Source organism: Triticum urartu, chromosome 3A (assembly GCF_056163025.1).
Source record: "Triticum urartu cultivar PI428250 chromosome 3A, HENAU_Tu73, whole genome shotgun sequence".
Classification (NCBI taxonomy): Eukaryota; Viridiplantae; Streptophyta; class Magnoliopsida; order Poales; family Poaceae; genus Triticum; species Triticum urartu.
The window spans coordinates 688031377-688050810 of NC_141875.1; the positions used below are offsets into that span (position 1 = coordinate 688031377).

At 47.1% G+C, this 19434-nt stretch overlaps 1 pseudogene; it reads left to right on the forward strand.

The window, feature by feature from the left end:
* The first annotated feature begins 16582 nt into the window (after window positions 1–16582).
* Window positions 16583–18429, forward strand: LOC147981627 (uncharacterized; annotated as a pseudogene).
* Window positions 18430–19434: the final 1005 nt, after the last annotated feature.

Below are 19434 nucleotides of genomic sequence, written 5' to 3' on the forward strand. Positions count from 1 at the left end.
AGAAGGTCCATAATTTTTTTTAGTGAAAATGTTATTTTTAAGTTTATGTTGCACAAGAAAATCCTGAAGTTTCTTCCCAGATTGTAGTTATAATGTTCTGTTGTTCTGCAGAGTTTGAAGTTCATATGCTTCCATATTTGGAAGTATCAAAAAAGTGAAAAGTGCATGCACTGATCACAATGCAGAAAATGGGTGGCTGGATAAGGGATGCGGTGTGCCGGTTTTCAGCGACAACTTTCCCCTGCAGCAGGAGGTTGTCCTGAAAACCCTCGGCGTTCCAACTCTTCTAGATGACCCATGGAAAACTGTGCTTCTTAAGTTCATGTGTGCGAGTTTCCTGGACCAAGGACATTTTGTGTATTGCAATGCTGCCCGCCTGCCCCAACAAGCAGGACTTTATTTCCTGATGTCTCGCGTTTCCAACACGCCACACCCACACTTCGATTATTCATCCTAATAGCCATCGGTTTCTCTTTCTACCAAGTCTCTACCCTGTTTCGATCATGTCAGATTGGTTGGTTTCCATGTTACTAGCTTGAGCAGTTGAGGTAAGCAGAAGACTAAAAGAAGAAACATACTATTACAATGAGGTAGGTGCAACAGGAGGTGCAATCTATATAGGACTTTGGTCATGTTTCAGTAAGGGAAGTTTGGTGGATACATTTGGAATTATTTAACTAGGGTGAAGATCGTATCTTTTAGTATGATCAGTACTGGAATCGAGTTATACACCGAGTGCCATGAACACTCGGCAAAGGGCCAAAACCCGCCGGCAAAGCCTTTGCGGAGTGCCGCACTCGGCAAAGACCACTCGGCTTACACCCCTCAGGCAAACAGGAATTTGCCGGGAGCTAGGACACGGGCACTCGGTAAATTGTTTGCCGAGAGCCAAACAGTAACACTCAGCACAATAAAGTAGCTAACGAACAACAGACAGGGACGGTGGGTACCACGTGGCGCATCTTTGCCGAGAGCCACGCTTGGCAAAGAGAGCCAATAGGAGAGCATCACGTGTCAACTCCTGACATGTGGGTCCACAGTAACCCTAGGTCTAGCGGTCTTCACCTTGAGTATGAAATATAAGACAAAAACATAGAGGGCAAAAGAACACACACCAAAAAGGAAAATAGGACGTGGGATATACTTTGCCGAGCTTCGAAAAGCGACTCTCGGTAATATGGAAAGTAACTAACGGAGCCGTCTGTTGCGAACGGGCACGCCACATGGCTCCTCTTTGCTGTGCGCGGCTCTCGGCGTCTGCGACGTTTGCCATGCGGTGCTTGTTCGCCGTGAGCCCGCGACGGCAAAGTAGAAAGTTGCCGTGAAGCCAGGTTTGCCGAAAGTGGCTCTCGGCGTTGTTTAGTTTGCCGAGTGTCCGTGTTTTGGCTCTCGGCGAAGACGCTGACACCCGTCGTATATGAAAATTCCAGTAGTGGATATGCTTGCTGAACATCCATTTTAAAATCTTCACAAATGTGAGCACTAATAGACTGTCTACTCTTTTTTTTAGAAAAGGAGGACGACCCCCGGCCTTTGCATCTGGACGATGCATACGGCCATTTTATTAATTATTGACACAAGACCGTACAGAGTCATACAATAATAAGTCTAAAGCCACCAAAACAAGCAACAACTGTCGCTATCCCTATCCAGTTGATGTAGGGGCGCTGAAAGTCTGGGCCTAATACCAAACAGACCACGCTGCCAAACCTAAACATCTAAAGACTTGAGGTCCCACCCAGGACGCCTGCCGGGTATGGGCACCCATCAGTCCGGCGTGCTTCTCAACCAGGACTCCTGCCGGGTATGAGGCCGCCGCAGCCACCTGCCACCAATCCATCTTCAGAGTTGTACTGCTGCATCAACCTTGCCCGGTCCAACTGCCGCCGATGCCACCATGACGCCAGGCAGCGTCACCCTCCTGCGCGAGTCCATCTCCACTCATCAGGCGCCGAGTCTCCACTGCGCCACGCCGCCGAGATCCGTCGTCATCAATGGAGCAGATGAAACACCGCTCCTCCTCTTGTCCCCTCCAACCAGCACTTGCTCCAAAACGATGCCCCCATGAGGGAGAACAACACCGATAGCACTGTGATCGTCCGATCCGGTAGACCCAGATCTAGGGTTTCCCCCGGAACTTCCCGATCAGGTTGATGTAACCTGCAACGACGATGCCTCCAGAAGGAAACGACGTCTGAAACGCCGCCATCGTCCGCCAAGACCGCAGTCAGGCGCGATTTTCACCGGAAGCCATGTCTTCCCGACCTCGTGGCTGGCTGGAACCGAGCGGAACCTCACCACGAAGACGTATGTTGCCGTCGGTACTCCGGTGGAGATCCGGCATCTCCTCACCGGTCCCTCCACGCGCCGCCGGTTGGCAAAAGGCCTCCCCACGACGGATCCAAACGGGGTGTTGGATCCGCAGAAACCGTCGTCACCATCACGACCAAGACAGCCCACCCCGCCGGATGGGGCGCTGCCACCGCCGACGTCCATGCAGGGCCGCCGCTCCGCCGGCGACGGTGCTCCGCCCCCCGCCGCACAGCCCGGATACTCCGTCCTAGCCGCCGTTGTTGGATCGCATGAGAGCACTAGTAGAAAACGGGCCTATTGTCCCGGTTTGTATGGGCCTTTTGTCCCGGTTCTTGAACCGGGACTAAAGAGTCGTTACTAATGCCCTGGCCCTTTAGTCCCGGTTCTGGTTAGAACCGGGACAGATGGGCCTCCACGTGGCCTGCGCGCTGAGCCCAGGCAGGAGGGCCTTTGGTCCCGGTTGGTGGCATCAACCGGAACCAATAGGCATCCACGCGTTAGCATTTCTGTGGCTGGGGTTTTTGTTTTTTTTAAGGGGGGGTGGTTGGGGGTTTTGGGGGTTTTGGGGGGTTAATTTAGGTATTTCATATCTTGTGTTAGCTAGCTAATTAATAGAGAGAAGTGTCCTCTCTTATGTCTGTGCTTGGTCGACGCTACGTACTATACATACGTATAGAGAGGACTAGACACGCTAGCTAGCTAGTAAGCAAACGAAGGAAACAGAAGATCATCATGAACATATATGCATACAGAGAGAAGTGATATCGACCACCTCTCCTTCTCCGAGAGATTGGTCGAACAACAAGTCCTCGTATATCTATCCGACACTACCGGCTACATATATATAATAATTATCTCTTACAAATATAATCTCCTAAATTACGGACGCATGGTCCACATAGTATTCTCCGTCTTCAGCGATCACGTGGTCAAGAAAGAATGCCGCCAATTCCTCTTGAATTGCTCGCATGCGATCTGGTGCTAGGAGTTCATTCCGCATCCGAAACATCTAATTTGAAGAAGGGGGTCAATATATATATATATATATATATATATATATATATATATGTATATATATATATGAATGAATGAAACTCAACACAAATGATGGTAATAAAATAAAATTGTGAATATTGTTATTTACGCACTTCATATTGTTCGTCAGAGTAGCCCCGCTCATAGGTCGTGTGGCGGATGGACTCGCAGACGTAGTATCCACAGAAATCATTCCCTTGTTCCTGCCACAACCACTTTACAAGAAATAGAGGTCAATCAAACAGATAAGCAAGAATGCCAAATGGTATTGATGAAATTAGCGCTTGAATCACTAGGAGATGCGCGGAACATGCTACTATAGTACTTACTTTCGGGTGTCTAAATTGCAGCTCCTTCGGCAGTCCCGGAGCTTTTCTGGTGAATTTTCTCCAAACCCTGCCGGACAAATAAAACAATTACTTGATATCAGAAATGAACAAAGTTGCTGATATGGTGGATAATGATCGATTTAACTTACTTCTGGAGTATTTGAGTCATGTCCGCATACTCATGGGGATCTTTTCGTTTAGAGTCCAAGACAGTTACTACTCCCTGCTCAAGCCTAATCTCTAGGAGAATATAGTGGAACCTGCGCACGCATGCATAACTCATCAATTACATTACTATAACCTGGACTAATATATAAGGGAAACCGAATATGCACAAGACAGTAACACTCACTTGAAGTTGTAAGAAAAGAGTATTATATCTTTGTGTTCATTTATTTTGAATGATCGTAGCAAGTTGGCCTCGGTTTCTGCGGCATGAAATTTAACCTGAGTTGCATCTATGAGATATGTGTTAATGAACCCAATATCACCGACTTGTCTTTTCTTCAATTCGGCCATCTTCAATCTGCATAATTAATATAGTGAGGATAATTATAAATACATGCAATGAAAGAGTTGAGCTATATAGAGAGACTTAATGACAGAAGTAGTAGTACTTACAGACAATAGCAGGTGACCGTTGCTTTATGGAGGGCCAATTGATTGAAAAACTCATAGAACTCCTCAAATGGAATAGGCAACAGATCAATTCCAACGAGGTCATGCTCCTTTTTAACTCTCACATACAAAGTACTCCTCCCCCCAGACTCTCTGCAGATTTTCAAGTACCAATCATGCAATCTTCGCATCATCGTTGTCAGAGATTTTTCATCTTTGACGAGAGGCTTCCCGTACTCGTATCTGTGTATCTGCACGTCCATGGGATCATAATGTACATCGTCGGGCAGGTAATCTTCAAGATTGCTATAACCGGGCACCATCCTCGGATCGACGATGTCGCTAGGCACCTTGAGCGGGGGGCACGATTGACCTTGTTCGCCGAGCTGGGCAATTTGTTTCCCAGCTGCTCGTCGTTCTTTCATCCTTTGATCACTGACTGTACTTCCCGACCGCTCCGCTTCGGCCCATGTCTTTCCAATAATGCGCTCATAGTTGCCTTTCGGCGGAGACTTGGGTGGTTTTGCCAGGGCAGCCAGAGTGCGCTTCACTTTCACCGGATCTACCTTCTCCTCCGGAGGTGGATGTCTCTTTGCTTTCAACCCTTGAAACCAGTCATCCACTTCGGTTCGCGCGATCTTCGGTTCTCCTCCGGGGTCCTCTCGTATGGTAACTTCTCTGGAGTCTTCAGAGAAGGACCGAATCTGTATGTCCTCCCGCCTCTGGCTGTACTGCTAGACGCCAGCCGAACAGACGGAGCGGCTGTCTTCTTTACTTGCTTACGAGGCGGAGGAGAAGGACTACGACACGCCGGAGCAGCTGCCGGAGCGGCGGCGGGTCTCTTCCGCCCTTGCTGACGAGGCGGAGAAGGAGGAGGCTGGCTGCTCGGGCGCGCCGGCGCAGGCGGAGAAGGAGGCAGAGTGTCGCCACGCGCCAAAGAAGGAGCCGGCCGAGGGCCCTGATCGTCACTCGCCGGAGGAGGAGGCGGTGGAGGAGGTGGAGTGCCCTGACTCGCCGGAGGAGGAGGAGGAGGCGGAGGCGTCCAGTTGGGAAGGTTGATGAGCTCCTTCCGCCATAGGCATGGAGTCTGCAGAGAAGAACCCAGCCGAGTCTCCCCTTCTCCGGTAGGGTGGTCAAGCGGGAGGTCCTCAAATCCCTCCGTTATTTCATCCACCATCACCTTAGCATATCCTTCTGGAATCGGCCGGCAGTGAAAAGTTGCGCCGGTTTCATTAGGAAAAATAGAGCCAACAGCCGCCTTGACCTTCATATTAATCCATTGCGTCATAAGGTGGCAATTTTGAGCCTCTGTGATAGCATCCACGGGATAGCTGGCAGGAGCCGTCAAGACAAGCTTCGGCTGAAGCAGCTCGGTGGAAGCCATGCTGCTTCTCCGCTGAGATGGCGGGGTAGCTTCAGGGGAAGCTTTGACAAGTCGTTTGCTGTGATTTGCTTCTCGTTCCTCTATCGCTTGTACCCTTGCGTGCAGCGCCTGCAGTTCGGTCTGCTGCACTTTCTTCCTCCTCTCGTGGCTTTTGTAACCGCCTGCGTCCGGAAACCCAGCCTTCCACAGAATGGAGCCTGGCGTGCCTCGTGTCCGTCCAGGGTGCTCAGGATTTCCGAGGGCCTTTGTGAGCTCGTCGTTCTCTCTGTCTGGAAGGAACGTCCCTTTCTGCGCTGCATCGATATAGTACCGAAGCTTCTACAAGGGTATGTCAAGTTGCTCGTCCGTCCAAATGCACTTCCCTGTTACAGGGTCCAAGGATCCGCCAGCCCCGAAGAACCAAGTCCGACAACGGTCTGGCCAGTTCATTGTCTCTGGTTCGATCCCTTTATCAAGCAGATCAGCCTCAGCCTTTGCCCACTTAGGCCGGGCTTTGAGGTAGCCACCAGACCCCGTGCGATGGTGAAGCATCTTCTTCGCAGCATTTTTCTTGTTTGTCTCCGACATCTTCTTACTCTTATCCGATGTCTTGTGGGCCACAAATGCGGGCCATTGATCTCTGATCTTCTCATGTTTGCCCTTGAATTCTGGTGTCTCTTTTTTGTCAACAAACCTTTTCAGCTCATTCTTTCACCTCCTGAATAGCTCTGCCATCTTCTTAAGAGCAGCAGACTTAATTAATTGCTCTATAACCGGCTTCTCCGGATCCTCCTCTGGCGGTAGGGTGAAATTTGCCTTCAGCTCCTTCCAAAGATCATCTTTCTGCATATCATTGACATAAGACACCTCAGGGTCTTCTTCAGCCGGCTTAAACCATTGGTGGATGCTGATTGGGATCTTGTCCCTAACAAGAACCCCGCACTGAGCAGTAAATGCATCCTTCGTCCGGATGGGTTCAATCGGTAGGCCATCACGCGCGATTGCTGTGATCTCAAACCTTTCATCCTCGCGCAACTTTTTCTTCGAGCCTCGTCTCTTTACCGAAGTTGTGCTCGATCCGGAGGGCTAGAAAAAAGAAGAAAGACGAGAGTTAATTAATATGTGTACGTACCAAAACAATGAATGCATCAATTAGCTAGTCTCAGCACAGGCTTAACTAATATATTTACTTGGCCGGACTCTGTTCGGTCACCGGAGCCGTCACCCTGTTCTTCCGGACCTGCTTCTTCACCTTTCTGTTCTTCCGGACCTGCTTCTTCACCCTGCTGTTCTTCCAGACCATCATTGTCGTTAAGAAAACACGACATGACATCACCTCCGTCTAAGATTATGTCCCGCAACCTCTCTTCTGCTTCCTTGTCTCGTCCGTGCTCCATATTGTTTCTACAAATATATATTACAACATGGCAATTATTACACAAGCATGACAGCACGTGGATATATTAGTTTGGGTGTACTCCTCGAGAGTTTTCACTATCGAAGTTATCCGGGAGTGGGTAATATCGACAATGATGAGATACATACATGGGAAAATAATATTATCGGGGAGGGGGTATATATATCGACCCCCCCCACGTGTTGAAGTTATCGGGAGGGGGTAATATCGACAACGATGAGATACATACATGGGAAAATAATGTTATCGGGGAGCGGGTATATCGGCCCCCCCCCCACGTATTGAAGTTATCGGGAGGGGTTTATATATCGACAACGACGACATACGTACATGGGAAAATAATATTATCGAGGAGGGGGTATATCGACCCCCCCCACGTGTTCAAGTTATCGGGAGGGGGTATATATATCGACCCCCCCTCGTGTTGAAGTTACCGGGAGGGGGTAATATCGACAACGATGAGATACATACACGGGAAAAAAATGTTATCAGGGAGGGGGTATATCGACCCCCCCCCCACACGTGTTGAAGTTATCGGGAGGGGTACGTATATCGACGACGACAGGCCCGATAAAACATAAGAAAACGAAGAAGAAATAAAAAGAGGAGAAGAAGAAAGGAATAGCTAGAGGAGAAGATCGAAGAAAAAAAGAAGAAAAAAAAGAGGAGGAGAAGAAGAAGAAAGGAAAAGAGGAGAAGAAGAGAAAATAGATCAAAGAAAGAAATATTCTATTTTCTCTTCTTCTCCTCTATTCCTTTCTTCTTCTCCTCTTCTTTTTCTTCTTTTTTCTTCTTCTTATTTATTTCTCCTCTTCTTCCTCTCCCCTCTTCTTCTCCTTTCTTCCTCTTCTTATTTTCTTTTTCCTCTCATTCTTTTTCTTCTTCTTCCTTCTTAAAAATACATGAAGTAGTATTGCCTAATTCATTGTTCATATGAATATACAAACATTTGCATATTTACAATAATTAATATCACCAAAAAAATCTATGAACAGAAAAAAATCGTAATTTTTCTAAAAAACTATCTTTTGCATATATACATGAACATATATATATACACAGAGAACATATATACATATATATAAAAAAACAAGCATATATATGTAAAAAAGCATATATATGAAAAAAAATGCTAGCTAGGGAGGCGCCGGCCCGACCAGGAGGACCGCGGGGTCGGCGGCGAGGATGGCGACGGGGCAGTGGGCGCGCGCTCGGGGTAGAACGTGCGGGCGACAACGATGGCGGGCCGGGGCGGCGCGCGTCGGGGAAGGGGCCAGCGCGGGCGATGGCGAGGGCGGGCCGGGGCGGCGTGCGTCGGGGCAGGGACGCGGGCGATGGCGACGGGGGCGGGTCGGGGCGGCGCGCGTCGGGACAGGGGCGCGGGCGACGGCGACGACGGGGGCGGGCCGGGCGGGCGGCATCGGGGCAGCCTGGCGGCGTCGGCGGCGTCGGGGGCGGCAACTGCAAGATGAGAGTGAAAATTTCCTAAGTGTGGACTTATATAGCAGAGCCTTTAGTCCCGGTTCGTGACAGCAACCGGGACTAAAGGTGGGCATTAGTCCCGGTTGGTGCCACCAACCGGGACCAATGGCCACTTTTCAGCAGCCCAAAGGGCGGGAAGCGGCGGCCTTTGGTCCCGGTTGGTGGCACCAACCGGGACTAAAGGGGGTCATTGGTACCGGTTCGTGGCACCAACCGGGACCAATGCCCCCCTTTAGTCCCGGTTGGTGCCACCAACCGGGACCAAAGGCCTTGTGCTGCTGCGCCCGCGTCGAAAGTTTAATCCCACCTCGCTAGTTGAGAGGGGTGCGCAGTGGTTTATAAGCCCCACTGCCGCACCCCTCTTGAGCTTCTCTCCATTGCAGGCTTTCGGGCCTAATTGTCACTGTTATGCCTGTGGGCCTACTGGGCCTCCTGCGGGCCTGAATCCTGGCCCATGGATGGGTTTCTAGTCGTATTCAGGCTGTGGGGGCCCAGTAGGTGGCATTTTTTGCTTCTTTATTTATTTATTTTTGTTTTTTTGTTGCTTTATTTATTTTATTTTCTTTTATTTTTTCTTTATTTTTTAATTCCATATGCTTTTAGTTTTAGAAAAATTATAAACTTTTTGTTATTGCCATTAGTTTTCAAATTTGAAAACACTTTTTTTGTTTTTTTTGTTTTCTTTGTTGCTTTATTTATTTTATTTTATTTCTACTTACAACAAAATACTTATTGTTGCTATTTTTATTTTTATTTCAGTTTTTTTGTTTTGTTTTTTGCTTTATTTTTTAATTCTTTTTGTTTGTAGTTTTAGAAAAATTATAAACTTTCTGTTAGGGCCATTGGTTTTCAAATTAGAATAGTTAAAATTTGAATTCTTTGAAATTTGTGTGAATCACAAGTTTGTTGCCCTCTTGAGAGTGTTCTTGGTGAGAACATTGTTGACAAGGAGTGAACTGGGATTAATGGTATTACGAGGGCCAAACCATAAGACATTAAAGCATTTGAAATGAACTCTGAAAAAGTTGGCATAGCATGTGCATGTACAAAACGGAGAATGGTATCATACTCGTCTGTTACAAAGTTGGCATGGTATCATCATAATAGTTGCGGGAGAAAGTCTTCACTTTTTCTTCGCTTGTGTCATTTGCTTATTGCGCCGTAACCATGGATAATCTTCATCGTTTATCAGGATGCTTGGGTCAGCCTTGACTTTGAAGGGAGGAATTTCATGAAACTTTTCATAATCTTCAGACATGTCTGTCTTGCCCTCCACTCCCAAGATGTCCCTTTTTCCTGAAAGAACTATGTGGCGCTTTGGCTCATCGTATGATGTATTCGCTTCCTTATCTTTTCTTTTTCTCGGTCTGGTAGACATGTCCTACACATAGATAACCTATGCCACATCATTGTCTAGGACAAACGGTTCGTCAGTGTACCCAAGATTTTTCAGATCCACTGTTGTCATTCCGTACTATGGGTCTACCTGTACCCCGCCTCCTGACAGATTGACCCATTTGCACTTAAACAAAGGGACCTTAAAATCATGTCCGTAGTCAAGTTCCCATATCTCCACTATGTAACCATAATATGTGTCCTTTCGCTTCTCGGTTGTTGCATCAAAGTGGACACCGCTGTTTTGGTTGGTGCTCTTTTGATCTTGTTCAATCGTGTAAAATGTATTCCCATTTATCTCGTATCCTTTGTAAATCAATACAGTCAAAGATGGTCCCCTGGACAACAAGTACAGCTCATCACAAACAGTGTTGTCACCTCTAAGACGTGTTTCCAACCAACTACTGAAAGTCCTGATGTGTTCACATGTAATCCAGTCGTCGCACTGCTCCGGGTGTTTGGAGCGCAGACTATTCTTGTGTTCATCGACATACGGGGTCACCAAGGTAGAGTTCTATAAAACTGTGTAGTGTGCTTTAGACCAAGAATGCCCGTCCCTACATATTATTGTGTCCGCTCCTTGAGTGCCTTTTCCAGCCAGTCTCCCCTCATACCGCGATTTTGGGAGACCTATCTTCTTAAGGCCAGGAATGAAGTCAACACAGAACCCGATGACATCCTCTGTTTGATGGCCCATGGAGATGCTTCCTTCTGGCCTAGCACGGTTACGAACATATTTCTTTAGGACTCCCATGAACCTCTTAAAGGGGAACATATTGTGTAGAAATACGGGCCCCAGAATGACAATCTCGTCGACTAGATAAACTAGGACATGCGTCATGATATTGAAGAAGGATGGTGGGAACACCAGCTCGAAACTGACAAGACATTGCGCCACATCACTCCTTAGCCTTGGTATGATTTCTGGATCGATCACCTTCTGAGAGATTGCATTGAGGAATGCACATAGCTTCACAATGGCTAATCGGACGTTTTCCGGTAGAAGCCCCCTCAATGCAACCGGAAGCAGTTGCGTCATAATCACGTGGCAGTCATGAGACTTTAGGTTCTGGAACTTTTTCTCTGGCATATTTATTATTCCCTTTATATTCGACGAGAAGCCAGTCGGGACCTTCATAATGAGCAGGCATTCAAAGAATTTTTTTTCTCTTCTTCCATAAGAGCGTAGCTGGCAGGACCTTCATACTGCTTCGGAGGCATGCCATCTTTTTCGTGCAAACGTTGCAGGTCCTCCCGTGCCTCAGTTGTATCTTTTGTCTTCCCATACACACCCAAGAAGCCTAACAGGTTCACGCAAAGGTTCTTCGTCACGTGCATCACGTCGATTGAAGAGCGGACCTCTAGGTCTTTCCAGTAGGGTAGGTCGAAGAATATAGATTTCTTCTTCCACATGGGTGCGCGTCCCTCAGCGTCATTCGGAATAGCTAGTCCGCTGGGACCCTTTCCAAAGATTACGTCTAAATCATTGACCATAGCAAGTACGTGATCAACGGTACGCATGGCGGGCTTCTTTCGATGATCTGCCTCGCCTTTGAAATGCTTGCCTTTCTTTCAACATTGATGGTTGGTCGAGAGAAATCGATGATGGCCCACGTACACATTCTTCCTGCATCTGTCCAGGTATATACTTTCGGTGTCATCCAAACAGTGCGTGCATGCGTGGTATCCCTTGTTTGTCTGTCCTGAAAGGTTACTGAGAGCGGGCCAATCGTTTATGGTCATGAACAGCAACGCCTTTAGGTTAAATTCCACTTTATTGTGCTCATCCCACGTACGTACACCGTTTCCATTCCACAGCTGTAAAAGTTCTTCAACTAATGGCCTTAGGTACACATCAATGTCATTGCCGGGTTGCTTAGGGCCTTGGATAAGAACTGGCATCATAATGAACTTCCGCTTCATGCACATCCAAGGAGGAAGGTTATACATACATAGAGTCACGGGCCAGGTGCTGTAATTGCTGCTCTGCTCCCCGAAAGGATTAATGCCATCCGCGCTTAAAGCAAACCATTCGTTCCTTGGGTCCTTTGCAAACTCATCCCAGTACTTTCTCTCGATTTTTCTCCACCGCGACCCGTCAGCGGGTGCTCTCAACTTCCCGTCTTTCTTACGGTCCTCACTGTGCCATCGCATCAACTTGGCATGCTCTCCGTTTCTGAACGGACGTTTCAACCGTGGTATTATAGGAGCATACCACATCACCTTCGCAGGAACCCTCTTCCTGGGGGGCTCGCCGTCAACATCACCAGGGTCATCTCGTCTGATCTTATACCGCAATGCACCGCATACCGGGCATGCGTTCAGATCCTTGTATGCACCGCGGTAGAGGATGCAGTCATTAGAGCATGCATGTATCTTCTGCACCTCCAATCCTAGAGGGCATACGACCTTCTTTGCTGCGTATGTACTGTCGGGCAATTTGTTATCCTTTGGAAGCTTCTTCTTCAATATTTTCAGTAGCTTCTCAAATCCTTTGTCAGCCACAGCATTCTCTGCCTTCCACTGCAGCAATTCCAGTACGGTACCGAGCTTTGTGTTGCCATCGTCGCAATTGGGGTACAACCCTTTTTTGTGATCCTCTAACATGCGATCGAACTTCAGGTTTTCCTTTTGACTTTCGCATTGCGTCCTTGCATCGACAATGACCCGGCGGAGATCATCATCATCGGGCACATCGTCTGGTTCCTCTTGATCTTCAGCAGCTTCACCAGTTGCAGCATCATTGGGCACATCGTCTGATTCCTCTTGATCTTCACCAGCTCCCCCCGTTGCAGCATCACAGTATTCAGGGGGCACATAGTTGTCATCGTACTCTTCTTCTTTGCCGTCTTCCATCATAACCCCTATTTCTCCGTGCCTTGTCCAAACATTATAGTGTGGCATGAAACCCTTGTAAAGCGGGTGGGTGTGAAGGATTTTCCGATCAGAGTAAGACTTCGTATTCCCACAATTAGGGCATGGACAACACATAAAACAATTCTGCTTGTTTGCCTCAGCCGCTTTGAGAAATTCATGCACGCCCTTAATGTACTCGGAGGTGTGTCTGTCACCGTACATCCATTGCCGGTTCATCTGCGTGTGTTATATATAATAAAGTGTGTAAAAAACCATTACAGAACATCATGAATAGATAATTAAGTGACCAAATTAATATAAGTTCATCATCACATTAAAACCAAAGTACATACATAGTTCTCATCTAACAACATATAGCTCTCCAGAGCATCTAATTAATTAAACCATACATTGAAACTATGTAAAACATTTCAATGCGAAAACAAACGCGATCATAATCGCAACCAGGGTAACAATTGATCCAACGGCATAATGATACCAAGCCTCGGTATGAACGACATATTTTATAATCTTTCTAATCTTCAAGCGCATTGCATCCATCTTGATCTTGTGATCATCGACGACATCCGCAACATGCAACTCCAATATCATCTTCTCCTCCTCAATTTTTTTATATTTTCCTTCAAGAAATTGTTTTCTTCTTCAACTAAATTTAACCTCTCAACAATAGGGTCGGTTGGAATTTCCAGTTCACATACCTCCTAGATAAATAAAACCTATGTCACGTTGGTCGGCATAATTTTCATAAACAATAAATGAACCAATACTTATAAAGATAATATATACCACATCCAAATCATAGACAGGACGAGGGCCGGCGGGGGCGGATACCAAAACCATCGCACTATATAAGATGCAATAATAAAAGTAAGAAAATGATACAAGTATCTATCTAAACATACAAGTAAGAATATTTTTCCTTTCAGAAAGAAGATAAGAACAAGAGGCTCACCACGGTGGTGCCGGTGATGAGATCGGCGCGGGTGATCGACGGCGGTGAAGACGGGGGTGGGGCGTGACGGACCGCTAAACCTAGACAAATATTGAGGAAAATGGAGCTTGGAGGTCGAGCTTGGAGAGGAGAAAGCTTAAGTAGTGTGGCTCGGGCATTCCATCGAACACCTTGCGTGCATAGGAGGTGAGCTAGAGCACCACCAAGCCCTCTCCCCCTCGGCAAGAAAAAACAGAGCAGTGTGCTCTGCTCTTGTGTGAGGGGGTATATATAGGCACCACCATTGGCCCCGGTTGGTGGCATGAACCGAGACTAAAGGGGGGCCTTTGGTCCCGGTTCATGTCACCAACCGGGACCAGTGGTGGTGGGCCAGGAGTCGGGCCCATTGGTCCCGGTTCGTCCCACCAACCGGGACCAAAAGGTCTAGACGAACCGGGACCAATGGCCCACGTGGCCCGGGCGGCCCCCCTGGGCTCACGAACCGGGTCCAATGCACCCATTGGTCCCGGTTCTAGACTGAACCGGGACTAATGGGCTTACCCGGCCTGAACCTTTGCCCCCTTTTCTACTAGTGGAGGGGCTGCCCCCGCCGCCTCAGATGGGATCCGCCGCCTCCCCCCGCCCAGAAACTTTGGCACCGGGCCCGCCGCCACCGCGGCCCACGCCGGTGGCAGCGGCGGCAGGAGGGAGTGGCAAGGGGGTGCTGGCGGCGCTAGGGTTTGGGGCCCCTAGCGCCGCCCGGGGGGATAGACTGTCTACTCTTGCTCATACGTTTTTTTAAAGGACACTAGTTTTCCAAAAAAAAACCTTACAGCCTATGGAAGATCATGTTATATAACCTGATCCAAGAACAGTTCGACACAAGTATTTTGTCTGGCTAGCTTTGCATACGTACGTGTATTGCATCTGGGTAATTTAATCTAGCAATCTAAAAGCCAATACACCACTTCATCCGCAGCTCTACTGTTGTTCGATTTATGGCCAGTTCTTCAGGCCAATAGCTCCTATGCGACGTTTTTGAGGTGAATTGGCAAGAGTGCGACGTTGTTCGAGCAAATGGCTGTGGTGCGACAATTTTGAGCGGGCAAATAGCCCACGCATGACATGGCTGTTAAATGTGGTTAAATTGGTCGTCAACCAAGCCCGCCCGTTTATGTTAGGACATGTGGGTCCAACTTAATTGTTTCTCAAAACAGCTGACCGTGCCCTGCGGCCCGACCGTGCCGGGCCCGCCACTCTGCCCCCCTTCTTCTTCGGTGGCGGCGGATCTTGCGTTCTCGGTGGCGGCGGCGGAGCCCTCGTTCTCAACGGCGGCGGAGCCTTCGTCCTCAGAAAATGGTAAGTGAATTCAAACCCTAGTCGCCCTCCCGTTCCTCTCTCCGGCCCGTAGATCTCAGCTCGTTTCCTCCGTTTTCGCTTGCGGAATCGATAGGTTGTGAGGGGAGCCCGTGGGCATACTGAGATAGAGCCGCCAGATTCAACTTCGAATAGCTAATGCGCCTCTCTCCGATCCAATTTTGCATGCAATTAGGGGGTGGCCTCGTCTGCTTTTTCTCACGGGCTCACACTGTCCGCCACTGACAGAGGGGATGCTGCCGCTCGGACCTTCGAATTGACAGTCAATTTCTTTCCATCAAAGGCAAAATTAGTTGATGGTAGCATACAGAACATTGAGAGAGACACTATTGTTAAATGGGAGGTTGAGTTTACAGAGATTGATCCACAAGTTCTACAGAACATGGGAGAGACGGCAGTGAAGAAATGGGTAGAAAAAATTGGCGAGAATATTGTTTGGGGTCCAGAGCAAGAAGTATCACTGTTGCGGTTTGATGATTGGAAAGGAGAGTATGTGAGAATAGAAGATGGTGAACAGATTGTTGAAGAAATCGATCGGCAAAACGGCTGGACAAGCAAACGGGCTAATTTTTTTGCTGAGCTCGTTGATCTGAACATTTTTTCGAAGGTTGGATATGTGCCATCACAATTGGCTGCGCAGATGGTAGATGATGATTGGGCTACACAGAGGCCATTGATTCCCATGTGTACTGAACTTACAGTAATACCCGAAGAGGGACAGACGACTGGAACTGAAACTGAAACTGCAGCAACTATTGATTGGAATGTAGTTGAATTAGATGAGCCTAGTCATTGCACCAATGCCTGAAATTGAGATGGCCAAACTTTTTGGCATTCTAGTCGATGACAGAGATAAGCAGGAGAGGGGTGAATCTAGTTTGCCTGCTAATGCTGATGAAGAAGTAGATGGACAGTTGATGCAACGAGCTGCAGATGAGGTAGATGATGCCCATGATGATGAGCTGGTGCATGTGTATGACAAAGAAAACCCTGTCATTGAAGTAGGCAAGTTGTTCCCAAGCATGAAGGAGTTCAGGATGTGTTTCAAGACTTATGCAGTGAAACATGAGTTTGATGCCAAGACTGTTTGGACTGATAGAAAGAAGTTTTATGCGAGGTGCAGAGGATTTGATGGTAGTGTGAAGCCTTGCAAGTGGTACATATCTGCTAGACTGCAACCTGACGGAAGTACTGTCAGGGTTAACCAAATCCCCAATCAACATACTTGTATTACAAGTTCACAGAGAGTATCAACCATGACATCACAACTTTGGGTTGCAGAAAAGATCACCCCAATTTTAGCCAAAACACCAAACACTACTGCGAAGAAACTCAAAGTAGACTTGGAAAAGATGTACCCCATTAAACTGAAATATACCACAGTGTGGAAGGCAAAACAAAGGGCAATGAAAAATTTATATGGTGATTGGGCAAATACATTTAGGATGCTTTACAACTTCAAAGCAGAGGTGGTAAAGAGGTCACCTGGCAGTGTTGTGGAGATAGATACAGAGGTATCAGCCAAAGGTGAATTCAAGTTCTCCAAGTTTTTTATGGCTTTGAAGCCTTGCATTGATGGGTTCAAAGCAGGGTGCCGTCCATATTTGAGCATAGACTCATCATTTTTGACAGGCAAGTGGAATGGTCAGTTGGCAGCATGCAATGCTCTAGATGGACACAACTGGATGTTTCCTATTGATGTTGGCTTGTTTCAGTCAGAAACAGAGGCTTCATGGACATGGTTCATGATCCAGTTGAAAAGATGCCTAGGGCCAGTGTCACCTTTGGCTATACACACAGATGCATGCAAGGGGCTTGAAAATTCAGTGAAAAATGTTTTCCCACATGCTGAGTAGAGGGAGTGCTTCGGTCATTTGTGGATGAATTTGATCAAAAAATTTAGAGGAGAAGAATTTGGGCGCATGTGGCCAGCAGCAAGATCTTACACTAGACAGACACACAAATATCATCTTGATAAGATAATGGCAGCATGTGATGAGTTTGGTCCATGGCTGAACACCTACCATTCTTTGTTATGGTACAGGTCAGCATTCAACACTGCCATCAAGTGTGACCACATCAACAACAATTTGGCAGAGAGTTTCAACAACAAGGTGAAGGAGTTAAAAGATTTGCCTGTGCATGACATGGTTGACCAAATCAGGATCATGCTCATGCGGTTGTGGGAATTGAGAAGAAGGATAGGTGATTTTCTGCAAGGTGATAAGCTTCCAGCAGTGGTACAACAGGTGGTCAATAGGAGCAGATGTCTTTCACATTTGTTTGTTGAAAAATCTTCACCTTGGGGTGCTAAAGTTAGAGATAACAAAACTGGAAGGAGACATGTTGTTAACACTGAATTGCATGATTGCACTTGCCTCGAGTGGCAACACACTGGTAAACCATGTGAGCATGCCATTCTCTTCTTAGCATCCCAACCGAAGATAAACATGCACCCATATTTGCATGAATATTATTCGTTAGCAAAATTCAAAGGTGCATATGCTACTCCAATTCCAGCACTAACAGATCAGTCTCAGTGGCCTGAAGTGGACATTGAATTTTCCATGTGTCCTCCCTTGACGAAAAGAAAGGCTGGTAGGCCTAAACAGAGTAGATCCAAGGCATGGTTTGAGAAAGGTGGGAGTAGTAAGAAGGGAAATAAAGATGGAAAGCCAAAAAGGGTCCAAAAAGGTAACAAAAACAGATGCAAGTTGTGCCAGGAACTTGGGCACAGAGTGGGATCTGTCAAATGCCGTTACACTCCTGATAAGCCAAAGTATGTTCTTGTTTATTTGTCTGTGTTTTGATTTGGTGCTTTTTTCCAATTACTATATCTATAACATTTTCCCAATGGCCAGGAGGAAGCGAGCAAGTCAGCCCCTTGTTGTTGAACAGTGTTGGCCAACAAAAAAAGCAAGAGTCAATGGCGGTAGAAAGAAGAGAAGTGTGCCTCAGCCTGAGCAGAGTGAAGAAAATCCTGCTGCAGTCAACATTCAGACTGAAGAAACTGCTCTCGAGGTTGAAACTGAACCTGAGCGTGTCGAGGTTCAGAATGAAGAAACTGCTCTCGAGGTTGAAACTGAACCTGAGCGTGTCAAGGTTCAAACGGAAGAAGCCCATGTTGAGGTACACACCGAAGAAACTGAAACTGCTGTTGAAGGAAATATGCCCTACAGGAAATAATAAAGTTATTATTTATTTCCTTATATCATGATAAATGTTTATTATTCATGCTAGAATTGTATTAACCGGAAACATAATACATGTGTGAATATATAGACAACCTTAGGGTCACTAGTATGCCTCTACTTGACTAGCTCGTTAATCAAAGATGGTTATGTTTCCTAACCATGAACAAGGTGTTGTTATTTGACTAACGAGGTCACATCATTAGTTGAATGATCTGATTGACATGACCCATTTCATTAGCTTAGCACCCGATCGTTTAGTATGTTGCTGTTGCTATTCTTCATGACTTATACATGTTCCTATGACTATGAGATTATGCAACTCCCGTTTACCGGAGGAACACTTTGGGTGCTACCAAACGTCACAACGTAACTGGGTGATTATAAAGGAGTACTACAGGTGTCTCCAAAGGTAGATGTTGGGTTGGCGTATTTCGGGAATAGGATTTGTCACTCCGATTGTCGGAGAGGTATCTCTGGGCCCTCTCGGTAATGCTCATCGCATAAGCCTTGCAAGCATTGCAACTAATATGTTAGTTGTGAGATGATGTATTACGGAACGAGTAAAGAGACTTGCCGGTAACGAGATTGAACTAGGTATTGGATACCGCTCGGGCAAGTAACATACCGATGACAAAGGGAACAACGTATGTTGTTATGCGGTCTGACCGATAAAGATCTTCGTAGAATATGTAGGAGCCAATATGGACATCCAGGTCCCGCTATTGGTTATTGACTGGAGACGTGTCTCGGTCATGTCTACATTGTTCTCGAACCGTAGGGTCCGCACGCTTAACGTTACGATGACAGTTATTATGAGTTTATGCATTTTGATGTACCGAAGTTAGTTCGGAGTCCCGGATGTGATCACGGACATGACGAGGAGTCTCAAAATGGTCGATACATAAAGATTGATATATTGGAAGCCTATATTTGGATATCGGAAGTGTTCCGGGTGAAATCGGGATTTTACCGGATTACCGGGAGGTTACCGGAACCCCCCGGGAGCCATATGGGCCTTATTGGGCTTTAGTGGAAAGGTGAAAGGGGCTGCCCATGGTGGGCTGCGCGCCTCCCCCCTCCCCTAGTCCTATTAGGACCAGGAG